We start from the raw sequence: 13,354 nt of genomic DNA, 5'->3' as shown, positions 1-13,354 counted from the left end.
TTTATGTGTATATATATATATATATATATATATATATAATATATATATATATATATATATATATATATAGCCTCCCCCTGTCAATGATCTAGCACCCCCTCAGCACATGCGTTAAAAATTCTCTGGCACCGCTCCTGGTGGTGACGGGTCGAGTGACAGGCGAGTACAGCCGTGACAGATCGCGGGGCAGCCGCATATACCCAGGACAGGTCGCGGGACAGGCAAGTATAGCCGTGACAGGTCGCGGGACAGCCGCATATCCGTGACGGGTCGCAGGACAGGCGAGTATAGCCGTGACAGGTCGAGTGACAGGCGCATATAGCCGTGACGGGTCATGGGACAGGCGCATATAGCCGTGACAGGTCATGGGACAGGCGATTATAGCGGTGGCAGGTCGAGTGACAGGCGCATTTAGCGGTGACAGGTCGAGTGACAGGCGCATATAGCCGTCATGGGACAGGCGCATATAGCCGTGACAGGTCATGGGACAGGCGCATATAGCGGTGGCAGGCGCATATAGCGGTGGCAGGTCGAGTGACAGGCGCATATTGCGGTGGCAGGTCGAGTGACAGGCGCATATAGAGGTGGCAGGTCGAGTGACAGGCGCATATAGCGGTGGCAGGTCGAGTGACAGGCAGCTGCAGTCTTTCTGGAGTAATGTCAATGCCTTGATTGTCTAAAATGTGATTTTTCCTTATCTTATAGACACTTATTATTATTATTATTTTGGGGTTTTATATTAATGACAAGAATTTAATCAAAGCAAGTTTTTGTATAAACCTCCTTTTATTTATAGGAAAGTTTTATATACATAAATGTAAATATGCAAAAAGTAAACCCTGCTTTAACATCTTCGAACAAGAATTGAATTTGTACTTAAATACAATTTTAATGTCTGTAAACAAGAAAGCTATAGAAACGTCTAATTTGTGCAATGTTTAATATTCTTTTTTATAATATGCTTTTATTAATCTTTGTGCAATCTTTGAAAGATTGTTTGTTATTGTATTTTCTGTTTGTTAAAATTGTAAAAAAAAAGAAAAGAAAAAGCCTAATGTTTCAGAGTAGTATGCTACAGTGTTGTCACATGACAAACATTAATTCAGCACAGCTATACATTCCTTTCAAATAAATGTGCTAACATTCTTTTTATTGTGCAAACAAAATACCTTTCGACTGTCATCTGTCCATTCTAAGTTCTAACCCATACAAATTATGTTTGTTGGTGTAGTCAAGTTGATTCTGTGAAATTAAATTGTATTTTTCACTTAAAATCAGTTCATGACGTGTGGGGAGGGTGGGACTAAATATCATATCCTCCACAACTGACTGCAAACTGGCATTCATGCCTCCATTTAGTTAGCAACGCCCACTTCCTACGATCTAATCAATTCCAGAAAGACAAAATCAAGTCCATGTCCTACATTTTTTTTCTCATTCCAGAAGCCATATTTGTCAAAATAGAGAAGAAAAGACTACTTCCGTTTCATGCCAACTTTAAAGGAACCGTTTGTAAGAAATGTATTTCAATTAATCATAAAATGGCCCTGATATGTCACTAGACATTAAGAAATCATGTTCATTTCAAATACTTATATCACTGACAACAGTAGTCCGGCCAGGATATTGTCATTTAAAAGTGAAGTTGCAGCCCTCAACTGATGTTGATGTTGTCATGTGGTGTTTTGGCCTGATGCTCCACCCTCCACCTATCTACTAATCATGAAGTCAGTAGTGTTTCGGCATCCGGGTTGCCAGCTCTGCTCTAGTTACCACAGCTGCAGCTACAAACGTGTCGGATAAAAAATGTCTAACGTTACGAAACCTAAAAGACCTCGTTATGAATCCGAAATACGTTGTGACAAAGTCCGAAATAAAACAAGGATTTGTATGCCTTTGAAAGATGGAGACGGCTAAAAAGCTCCTTGTAGCAGCCTACGTTCCTGCTGGATCCTGCAGCCTAACTGGCAACCTCGAGTCAGGGGGGAGGGGGAGGGGATACACCGCTCTACAGTAATTTGAAAGTGATTGCAGTACCAGTTTTGGCCACAATCTTACATACGGTTCCTTTAATACTTAAAATGTATTAGTATCTCTTTTCATGTTACTAGTATTTATTTTTTAACTACTACTAGTATCTATTCCATTAGGTACTAGTACTTATTATTTAGGTAGTGCTTATTCTCTAAGTAGACCTTATTCTTTAGGTAGTAGCTTTTTAAAGATATCTGGTATGAATCTTTTAATTTCAAAAGATTTGTTCAATAACCATTATAAGTTACATTGTTGGTCATGACTGAAAATCTTGTTATTATCCTTATTAACCTTAAAGGGGTCATATAATGCCATTTTTGTACAAGCTAATATGATTCTTTAGGGTCTAAATTAAAAGTTTGTAATATACTTTAATTAAAAATTCTCATTAGTATTGTAAGAAAACTCATTTTACCTGGTCAAAAACAGCTCTGTTTTCAGCACGCCGTTTAAGTGCATGTGTCTTTAAATGATAATGAGCTTTGCTCACCCCGCCCCTCTGTTCTGTGCGTACACCGTTTTTAATAATAACACAATAACCATAACGCGTTGTTCATTATAAACGTGGGATTATGAATTATATTGAGAACATCGCACATAGAAAACATGCCGTAATGTACCCTGAGTGTAAACAGCCGCATTCATCGTGCAGCAAGCGATTTGCAAAGATTCATATAAATATTAATATAAAGGTTAATAAAACGTTACACTCACTTCTTCTTCTGGAGGTGCAGCGGGAACACGAATAGTTGGTACCGATCCTTTTTTCAGGAGCAGCTTCTTAGCAAAACCAGCTTTATACTGACCCTCGAGCAGTCTGGTGTGTGAAATGATTCGCGCAAACATGAAAGCATTGCTGTTGATCGTGGGGAATATTCCCTTCGAAAACAAACTCAGCCACTGCGTCTTCAGCGGTTCGGATTTAGGAACATCAAAATAACTGCTGTGTTCGTTATTACACCCAAGAACAGAACACCACAATCGCTTAGACGCCATTCTATCAACAATGACACGCGGGCTATGATTGACAGCTCTCTCACAAGCGAGGGCGGGTCTGTGTTGAAACGCTCCTGTCAATCAACAATCGTGGGAGGGGCGTCGATTTTGTGACGTCACAAAATCGAACGGCTTGATTTGAGATGGGGGAAAACATATAAGAAGATTAAAAAAAAACACTGGATGGATTTTTACCATTTTATGATAGTTGTGTACAGGCACTGCCAACACACATTTCAGTACAATCAACTTGTAAAAGTGCATGTACCATTATATGACCCCTTTAACCATTGAAAATATCTGCACATCCCACATTCAGACTTAAAATACCAACTTGTACAGTGAAGAGGGCATGTCGGGGCAGTAGGTCCAACCAATGAAATGCTCATTCACAGCCTTACCTCCAAGAATGGGGCGGAGCCATTTTTAAAGTCTTAGGCTATATATAAGCTAGTGTGCTCAACAACGACAAAATTCACATTTAGAACATACACTCAATGGCACTTTATTAGGTACACCTTGTTAAAACTGGGTGGGAAACCCTTTTGCCTTCAGAACTGCCTTAAAGGTGCTCTAAGCGATCCCGGGAGACGTTACTTCTTGTTGACATTCGAATTGTTGTCAAACAAAACGGAGGCTAGCTAAACCCTCCCTCCTCCTCATCCCGTCTCCTCCCTCATCCTCTCCCTTCCGACATAAAGGAAAGTCAAAGTATAGCTGCTAGAAACATATATGTTGTATTCACCAAAGTTAACGCTGACTGCATAGTTCTAGCTAATTACATCCTTGTGTTGGTTTGGTGAACATGAACGTCAATTTAGAAAGAAAAATGGATTTACCCACCAGTTCTGCAAAAACAGAGCAACTGAATGTCGGATTGGAATCCCCAGAGTTCTCGCCACCTTTCGAAGTTTTTTCCGATGTAAATTCGGTACTTTGCGCGTTCCTTATCCTTGTCCCTCTTCTTTGCAATTTGTTTATCAGAACGTCGTGTCGTGTCTCTTTGGTCGTGTGTCGGCCATAATTCAAACTTCCCTCTTCAGGCTTCTCTCTCCTCCACACACCCCCTTCATGTGTACGCGCACTAACCCCCCAAACCCCACCCTCAAATACTTCTCGCCAGTTATTGGCTGGAACACTGTTGTTGTGTTTCGTGGTGCGGGTGAGCCCAGTTTGTTTATGTTGCCGTTTGTGGAGCCTGGGCTGTCTACAGAGACCGCGTTTTTTTTTCAGCGGTGAAGAAGGCTCTGTGCTGGACGGAACCAGCTGTGAAGAAGGCTCTGTGCTGGACGGGACCAGCGGTGAAGAAGGCTCTGTGCTGGACGGGACCAGCGGTGAAGAGGGCTCTGTGCTGGACGGGACCAGCGGTGAAGGCTTTGTGTTGGACGGGACCAGCGGTGAAGAGGGCTCATTGCTGGACGGGACCAGCGGCGAAGAAGGCTCTGTGCTGGACGGGACCAGCGGCGAAGAAGGCTCTGTGCTGGACGGAACCAGCGGCGAAGAAGGCTCTGTGCTGGACGGGACCAGCGGCGAAGAAGGCTCTGTGCTGGACGGGACCAGCGGCGAAGAAGGCTCTGTGCTGGACGGGACCAGCGGCGAAGAAGGCTCTGTGCTGGACGGGACCAGCGGTGAAGAAGGCTCGGTGCTGGACGGGACCAGCGGTGAAGAAGGCTCGGTGCTGGACGGGACCAGCGGTGAAGGCTCTGTGCTGGACGGGACCAGCGGCGAAGAAGGCTCTGTGCTGGACGGGACCAGCGGCGAAGAAGGCTCTGTGCTGGACGGGACCAGCGGTGAAGAGGGCTCTGAGCTGGACGGGACCAGCGGCAAAGAAGGCTCTGAGCTGGACGGGACCAGCGGCGAAGAAGGCTCTGTGCTGGACGGGACCAGCGGTGAAGAGGGCTCTGTGCTGGACAGGACCAGCGGTGAAGGGAGCTTCAAGCTCGGAGGGATAAATGAAAACAAAAGTTCAGCGGGCATGACACTGTCAGTCTCGGGGGCGGCGGGCAAGACGCATACTGCCTTGGTCTCGGCAGATCTGGCGTGAAGTGCAGGCTCGGCTGGACTGGTGCTCTGGATGAAGAGGGGTGGCGTGGCGAAGATAGCTGGTTCTGGATCGGCTGGCTCTGGATTAATTCCCACTGTGAGGGAGGAACCACAAACCCAAAGAGCTCGGTCCATAAACTCAACAAATGGTAGGTTGATATCATCGAACAGCAGTATCTGGGCGAGCAGATCATCCAACCCGCTCCAGAACTGCTGTTTTAAGAAATCTTCCCCCCAAAACACATCCTGATAGAGATGAAGGTAAAATTCCACAAATTCTTCCAAAGTACTCCCGTCTTGATTGAAACTAAACGTTTCCATGGTCTCTTCCTCCTTTCTTTTGGGTCGGTCAATCTGTCAGGCTTCTGGGTGGATGATGTAGGAGGCGAACACGAAGATGAAGAAACAAAGGTTTTAATTGTCAAATATAGTAAATACAAGAAACAGGGAGCGTGCGCTCAGAGCATTGACTTAAACCATAACATAAACATTGACCGACCAGTGAAGGGTGAACAGAAGGAACTTAAATACACACACAGATGAACACAAGACAGGTGATGCAGATAATGATGATGATGAACATGTGGGTAATGAAGGGAGTGAGTTCAGGTGTGGAAACAAGGAGGATTCTGGGAACTGTAGTGAAGACAAGACGATGACAGACGGTGAATGTGACACTTGTCACTTAAAAAAATAAAAATAAAATAAATATATATATACAGTGCAATGCATAAGTTAATACACCCATGCTAAAGTTGACTAAAAAGAGGAATAAAAAATCATATTTTGGAAATTGAACTTAATGCCTTAATTAAAAAAATTAGGAAAAATCCAACCTTTAAGGACACCAATTTTCTTTGTGAATGAATAATGTATCGTAAATAAATAAATGTTCTTCCTTAAAATACATGGTGCATAAGTTAGTACACCCCTATGTTAAATTCCCATAGAGGCAGGCAGATTTTTATTTTTAAAGGCCAGTTACTTCATGGATCCAGGATACTATGCATCCTGATAAAGTTCCCTTGGCCTTTGGAACTAAAAGCTAGTTTGATTTGCATTGAGAGCAATGCTAATCAAACTAGCTTTTAGGCTAACTGAAATAAAACCATGCCAATCTCTAGGTATGGTGAAGGCTATGTGATGATGTGGGGCTATTTTAATTCCAAAGGCCAAGGGAACTTTATCAGGATGCATAGTATCCTGGATCCATGAAGTAACTGGCCTTTAAAAATAAAAATCTGCCTGCCTCTATGGGAATTTAACATAGGGGTGTACTAACTTATGCACCATGTATTTTAAGGAAGAACATTTATTTATTTACGATACATTATTCATTCAGTTCAATTTCCAAAATATGATTTTTTATTCCTCTTTTTAGTCAACTTTAGCATGGGTGTATTAACTTATGCATTGCACTGTATATATATATATATATATAACCCTAACCCTAACATCATTCAAACTGCAAAGTGTTAACTTATATTTGTGTACAGTCGAAATAAAACACAACATTGTGCTTTTGTAAAATAAATTCAAGCAATCTGCCCCCGAAATGGCGCTAATTTTAAAATTAAACTAAAATGCTCACGGCTGCATGGGCATTCATAATGGTACGCGTACATGGCGAGGAACGAGCAGAACAGAGTCAACGTTTTTTAGTTCATTCCTACTTCCATAGGAATTCATTGAAAACGCTCGCTCTGCTCTGCACCATTATCCATGTCAGTGCGGACGAACATATTTTACTTTCGTTTTTAAGTTAGCGATTCAAAAGCCCCCAGCGGTGTCACACGTTGATTAACCGGTGTTAAAATATTCTCACCGTCACATACCTAGTATATTTTTATAAAGGTACAATAGGCCTACCTGCTTTTGAACACAAGAGGGCAGTATTAGCCCTATGAATGACATTATTTATTTATTTTTGGACTAAAAAAACTATTCTGGATGTTTTTATTATAAAAAAAAAAAAAAAAAAGAATAAAATGGGTTTAGTTCTGATATTTGTATAATTTTATATCGATTTTTTAGAAGATATGAGGCTTTTAGTGTTTCCTTTTTTGACATTAATCCCTCGCCATAGCAAAACTGTTTGAGATATTTATCATCTGTTTACAATTTAGCAGCATCTTTAATGTATTTTCATCGTGTTGAAAAAGTTTGGTGGGAATAAAATAAAGCACTTAAGTGGGTAAAAATTCAGAGGCTGATTTTGCAAAGAAATCCACATTCAAACCAAAATATCTGACTTCCTTTTGCTCGGAGCTAATGACTGTAAATTAGAAAATTGTCCGGCTCGATGAGACCAATATGCGTACTGATTTTTGTGACTGTACATAAAATGAACCCCCCCACTTTTGTCAAAAGCATTTAGAAATTGACACACTTCCTGCTGCCTGTTGGTGGCGCTATAACTTTGACTCACAATAGTTACATACAAGTGATCGACCTCTTACCACGAACACACTGCTGAAGTTTCATCAATATCAGTTAATGTATGCAGAAGTTATAACACTTCGTTTTTATCTTTTCTCGCCATAAATTCGTTTCCTCGCCACGGCCAAACCGTTCGAGATATCAAAAATCCGTCCGCAATTTAGCATCCTCAATGTCTTGACTTCATGCTGACCGAGTTTGTTGGCAATTGAAAGAATTGCCTAGGAGGATTATTTCAAATTCCAGAGCAAGCGTTCTCCAAACCAGGGCCGGTTCTAGTCATTAGGAGGCCCTAGCCAAAATTAATGTTGGAGGCCCCCCACCCCCAATAAAAAACACTTGAAACAAATATGATTCCTAACCTTTTTATTTATACAACATTTAATTTTAAATTTAGTATATTTTTACTTACACAGTACATAAGTTTGGACACATTACTATTTTTAATGTTTTTTGAAAGAAGTCTCTTATGCTCATCAAGCCTGGATTTATTTAATTAAAATAATGGTTTTCTATTTTACTATACTTTAAAATATATTTCTGTGATGCAAAGCTGAATTTAGTGTCACGTGATCCTTCAGAAAACTTTATAATATTCTGATTTATTATCAAATGTTAGAAATGGTGCTTAATATTTATTTTATAACCTGTGATAATTTTTTCAGGATTTTTTGATTATTAAAAAGTTGTTTTAAAAAAGTCTTCACTATCACTTTTTATATATTTAACACATCCTTGCTGAATATTCCTGTTTTTTTTCCTGTATTTTTTATCAAATCGTGTATCATCGTGTAGCAGGCTTGTATCATAATAAGAAACTTCTTTCGAAAACATTACAAATATTAATGGGTCCAGACTTTTTACCGATACTGTATGTACATATTAATCAAACTTTATCTAAGGTAATCTCTTTTTTGTTTAATGAAGATGTTATTGTTGTTGTTGTTATTTTGCTGTTTTAATCAATTTATTCACAGTTCCAGAATAGCACTTCAGTAGATGAACCATAAGTGCTTTTATCATTTTTTTCATAGCTGGGGTATGGGCAGGATTTTTCCCTCCCATTTAATCAATACTGACTGCAGATATTGTCATATTATTAATATCAGTAATATGATATTATGTATTGCGTTGTTACCTTAAATATGCTATACACAAATCAAGTGGAAGAGAAAGACACGATCGCTACTGAGCAGAAAAAAAAAATCTAAACTGATATTATTGGCGTAAGTAGATGTCAGGGTATAATCTAATCATCAGCAGAATTTAGAAGATAGACCCATAGATATGAGATCCTTTATTTGAAACATTTAAAAATGTTGTAGTGTGTTGGCTTTTTAACTTTGAATACAAACGTCTTGTCTTTCACTTTTGTAGCTTTTTTACTAGTCAGCTCCATACGCAATGTTATTCATTGTACGCGCAAATTCAAAGCGTCGCGTCTGGGCACGTTAATGACGCTCGCGCTCATTTAAACTCGTAAAAAAGCGGTGAATGATTTTTCCAGAAATGACGCTGATCTGCAGTACGAGTTTATATTTAGAAAACATTATCACTCCAAAACAGATGACGAAAACTCACACACCTGCATTACGAGCTGTGCTTCTTTGCGTGCCTATTTAGGCGTTTGCTTCGCAGCACCTGATGGATGCGTTCGTTACACAAACGTTCAGAAGCCGGCACCCGCTTTGAAACGGAAACATTAATTGGTTTAACTGCAGATGAGTGACAATTCAACAATATCCAATGAACAATGAGGCTAGTATTTCTGCCCGTCTTGACTGGTGGACTATATATATAGGGGATGTTACGGTTATGGAGGCCCCTCCTCAAAGCCTGAGGCCCGAGGCCCTAGGCAATCGCTTGCTCTGCCTATAGCTAGCGCCGGCCCTGTTCCAAACAACCCATAATAGCCGACTTCCTGTTGGGCTGGCGTAAAACTTGACCGAGGGAAAGTTGTTCGGCCCGATGAGATCTATATGTGTACCGAGTTTCATATTAATTAATGCAAGCGTGTTTTATCTATGGACCAAGTTTTGGGACCCCGTTCAAGGGGGCGCTGTTGAGCCCCCCTGCCACGCCCGGGTACCAGCTTCAGCCCGTCCCTGATGGCAGGGGGTTCTGACTTGTGTGCAAAGTTTCAAGAGTTTTTGAGCACGTTAAGGACCCCAAAAGCCCCTGAAACCTTGATTAACAATATAAAAGCAATAGTCAAATCCCCCCCTCCCCTCACACACACAGAGACACAGAGAGAGGGAGAGAAAATTCTTCAGAAAATCCACATTCAAACCAAAATATCTCTCTTCCTGTTGGTCAGAGATAGTTCATGTAAATTAGAAAGTTGTCCGTCTTGATGAGAACAATACACATACCAAGTTTTGTTGCTGTTGATAAAACTAACCCCCCCACTTATGACTAAAGGTGGCGCAACTGAGCCCCTCACCACGCCCGTTTCTGAAACTTTGCACATGTCTACGGGCTAATAAATGTGATGTGTCTGTCGAGTTTCATCCAATTTCAAGTATGTTAAGAGTCTCAAAAGCATCAAAAAAGAATATTAAAGTTTGAAGCGTTGCCATGGCAACAGTATTAAAGATATCAAAAATCCTTTCACAGGTCTACATCTGCCGTGTGTTTACATTATACACATAAAGTTTGAAGCAAATCGGGTAAAAATAAGAGGGTGATTTCAAAGCATTTTGAAAGGCAGAACAAACATACTGCTGAAGTTTCATCAATATCAGTTAATGTATGCAGAAGTTATAACACTTCGTGTTTCTCTTTTCTCGCCATAAATTCGTTTCATCGCCACGACCAAAACGTTTGAGATATCAAAAATCCGTCCGCAATTTAGCATCCTCAATGTCTTGACTTCATGCACACCGAGTTTGATGGGGATTGAATTAATTCTCTAGGAGTGTTTCAAATTCCACAGCAAGCGTTCTCCAAACAACCCATAATAGCTGACTTCCTGTTGAGCTGGCGTATAACTTAAGAGTGCGAAAGTTGTTTGGCCCGATGAGATCTATATGTGTGCTGAGTTTCATATTAATTCATGCAAGCTAGTTTGATCTATGGACCAAGTTTTTGGACCCCATTCAAGGGGGCGCTGTTGAGCCCCCCTGCCACGCCCGGGTACCAGCTTCAGCCCGGCCCTAATGGCCGCACTTGAAAAACAATTATAAAAGCAAATTTCTCCTAACAGACAAATCCCCCACACCCCACACACACACACAGAGACACAGATACAGAGAGAGAGAGAGAGAATTCTCCAAAAAATCATATTCAAACCAAAATATCTCACTTCCTGTTTGTCAGAGCTTATGACTATAAATTAGAAAGTTGTCCGGCTTGATGAGAACAATATACATAACGATTTTTGTGACTCTACTTAAAACTAAGCCCCCATTTTTGACTAAAGGTGGCGCTACTGAGCCATTCCATCACGCCCGTTTCTGAAACTTTGCACATGTCTACTGGCTAATAAATGTGATGTGTCTGTCGAGTTTCATCCAATTTCAAGCATGCTAATAGTCTCAAAAGCATCCGAAAAGAATATTAAAGTTTGATGCGTTGCCACGGCAACAGTATCTAAGATATCAATAATCCTTTCACAGGTCTACATCTGCCGTGTGTTTACATTATACACAAAGTTTGAAGCCAATCGGGTAAAAATAAGAGGGTGATTTCAAAGCATTTTGAAAGTGACACACTTCCTGCTGCCAGTTGGTGGCGCTATAACTTTGACTCACAATAGTCACATCCATGTGTTCGGCCTCTTACAACGAACACACTGCTGAAGTTTCATCAAGATCAGTTAATGTATGCTGAAGTTATAACACACTTTCGGTTTCCCTTATTCGCCATAAATTCGTTTCCTCCCCACGGCCAAACCGTTCGAGATATCAAAAATCCGTCCGCAATTTAGCATCCTCAATGTCTTGACTTCATGCTGACCGAGTTTGGAGACGATTGGATGAATTTCCTAGGAGGAGTACATTAAATTCCACAGCATGCGTTTCCAAACAACCCATAATAGCTGACTTCCTGTTGGGCGGATCTAATAACTTAGAGTGCGGAAGTTGTTCGGCCCGATGATATCTATATGTGTACCAAGTTTCATATTAATTCATGCAAGCATGTTTGATATATGGACCAAGTTTTCAGAACGTGTTCAAGGGGGCGCTGTTGAGCCCCCCTGCCACGCCTGGGTACCAGCTTCAGCCCGGCCCTGATGACCGTGGGTTCTGACCTGTGTGAAAAGTTTCAAGAGTTTTTGAGCACGTTAAGGGCCCCAAAAGCCCCTGAAACCTTGAAAAACAAAGATTAAATGGAATAGACAAATCCCCCCCACCCCCTCCACACACAGAGACAGAAAGAGAGAGAGAAAATTCTCCAGAAAATCCACATTCAAACCAAAATATCTGACTTTCTGATGGTCTGAGCCAATGACTGTAAATTAGAAAGTTGTCCGGTTTGATGAGAACAATATACATACCAAGTTTTGTGATTCTATGAAAAACTAAGCCCCATTTTTGACTAAAGGTGGCGCTACTGAGCCATTCCACCACGCCCGTTTCTGAAACTTTGCACATGTCTACTGGATAATAAATGTGATGTGTCTGTCTGATTGGATGAATTTCCTAGGAGGAGTACATTAAATTCCACAGCATGCGTTTCCAAACAACCCATAATAGCCGACTTCCTGTTGGGCTGGTGTAAAACTTAGAGCACGAAAGTTGTCCGGCCCGATGAGATCTATATGTGTGCCGAGTTTCATATTATTACATACAAGTGTGTTTGATTTATGGACAAGTGTTCGGATCCCGTTCCAGGGGGCGCTGTCGAGCCCCCCTGCCACGCCCGGGTACCAGCTTCAGCCCGGCCCTGATGGCCGCGGGTTCTGACCTGTGTGCAAAGTTTCAAGAGTTTTTGAGCATATTAAGGGTCCCAAAAGCCCCTGAAACCTTGAAAAACAATTATAAAAGTAAATCTCTCCTAACAGACAAATCCCCCCACCCCACACACACACACAGAGACACAGATGCAGAGAGAGAGAGAGAGAGAGAATTCTCCAAAAAATCACATTCAAACCAAAATATCTCACTTCCTGTTGGTCACAGCTTATGACTATAAATTAGAAAGTTGTCCGGCTTGATGAGAACAATATACATAACGATTTTTGTGACTCTACTTAAAACTAAGCCCCCATTTTTGACTAAAGGTGGCGCTACTGAGCCCCTCACCACGCCCGTTTCTGAAACTTTGCAATAAATGTGATGTGTCTGTGAAATGTGATTCGCCCTTTCAGGGCTTGGGCCCTAATAATAATCCTACCGAAAACAATAGGGCCTTCGCCCTTTCAGGGCTTGGGCCCTAATAATCCTACCGAAAACAATAGGGCCTTCACCCTTTCAGGGCTTGGGCCCTAATAATCCTACCGAAAACAATAGGGCCTTCGCCCTTTCAGGGCTTGGGCCCTAATAATTCTACCGGAAACAATAGGGCCTTCGCCCTTTCAGGGCTTGGGCCCTAATAATCCTACCGGAAACAATAGGGCCTTTGCCCTTTCAGGGCTTGGGCCCTAATAAATAATCCTTAGAAGAACAATAGGGCTCTGCGCCCTTTCAGGGTTTGGGCCCTAATAATCCTAACGAAAACAATAGGGCCTTCGCCCTTTCAGGGCTTGGGCCCTAATAATAATAAATAATCCTACCGAAAACAATAGGGCCTTCGCCCTTTGGGCTTGGGCCCTAATAATCCTACCGAAAACAATAGGGCTCTGCGCCCTTTCAGGGCTTGGGCCCTAATAATCCTTACGAAAACAATAGGGCCTTCGCCC

Source organism: Rutilus rutilus (assembly GCF_951802725.1).
Source record: "Rutilus rutilus genome assembly, chromosome: 22".
Taxonomy (NCBI): domain Eukaryota; kingdom Metazoa; phylum Chordata; class Actinopteri; order Cypriniformes; family Leuciscidae; genus Rutilus; species Rutilus rutilus.
This window is presented reverse-complemented; position numbering follows the sequence as displayed.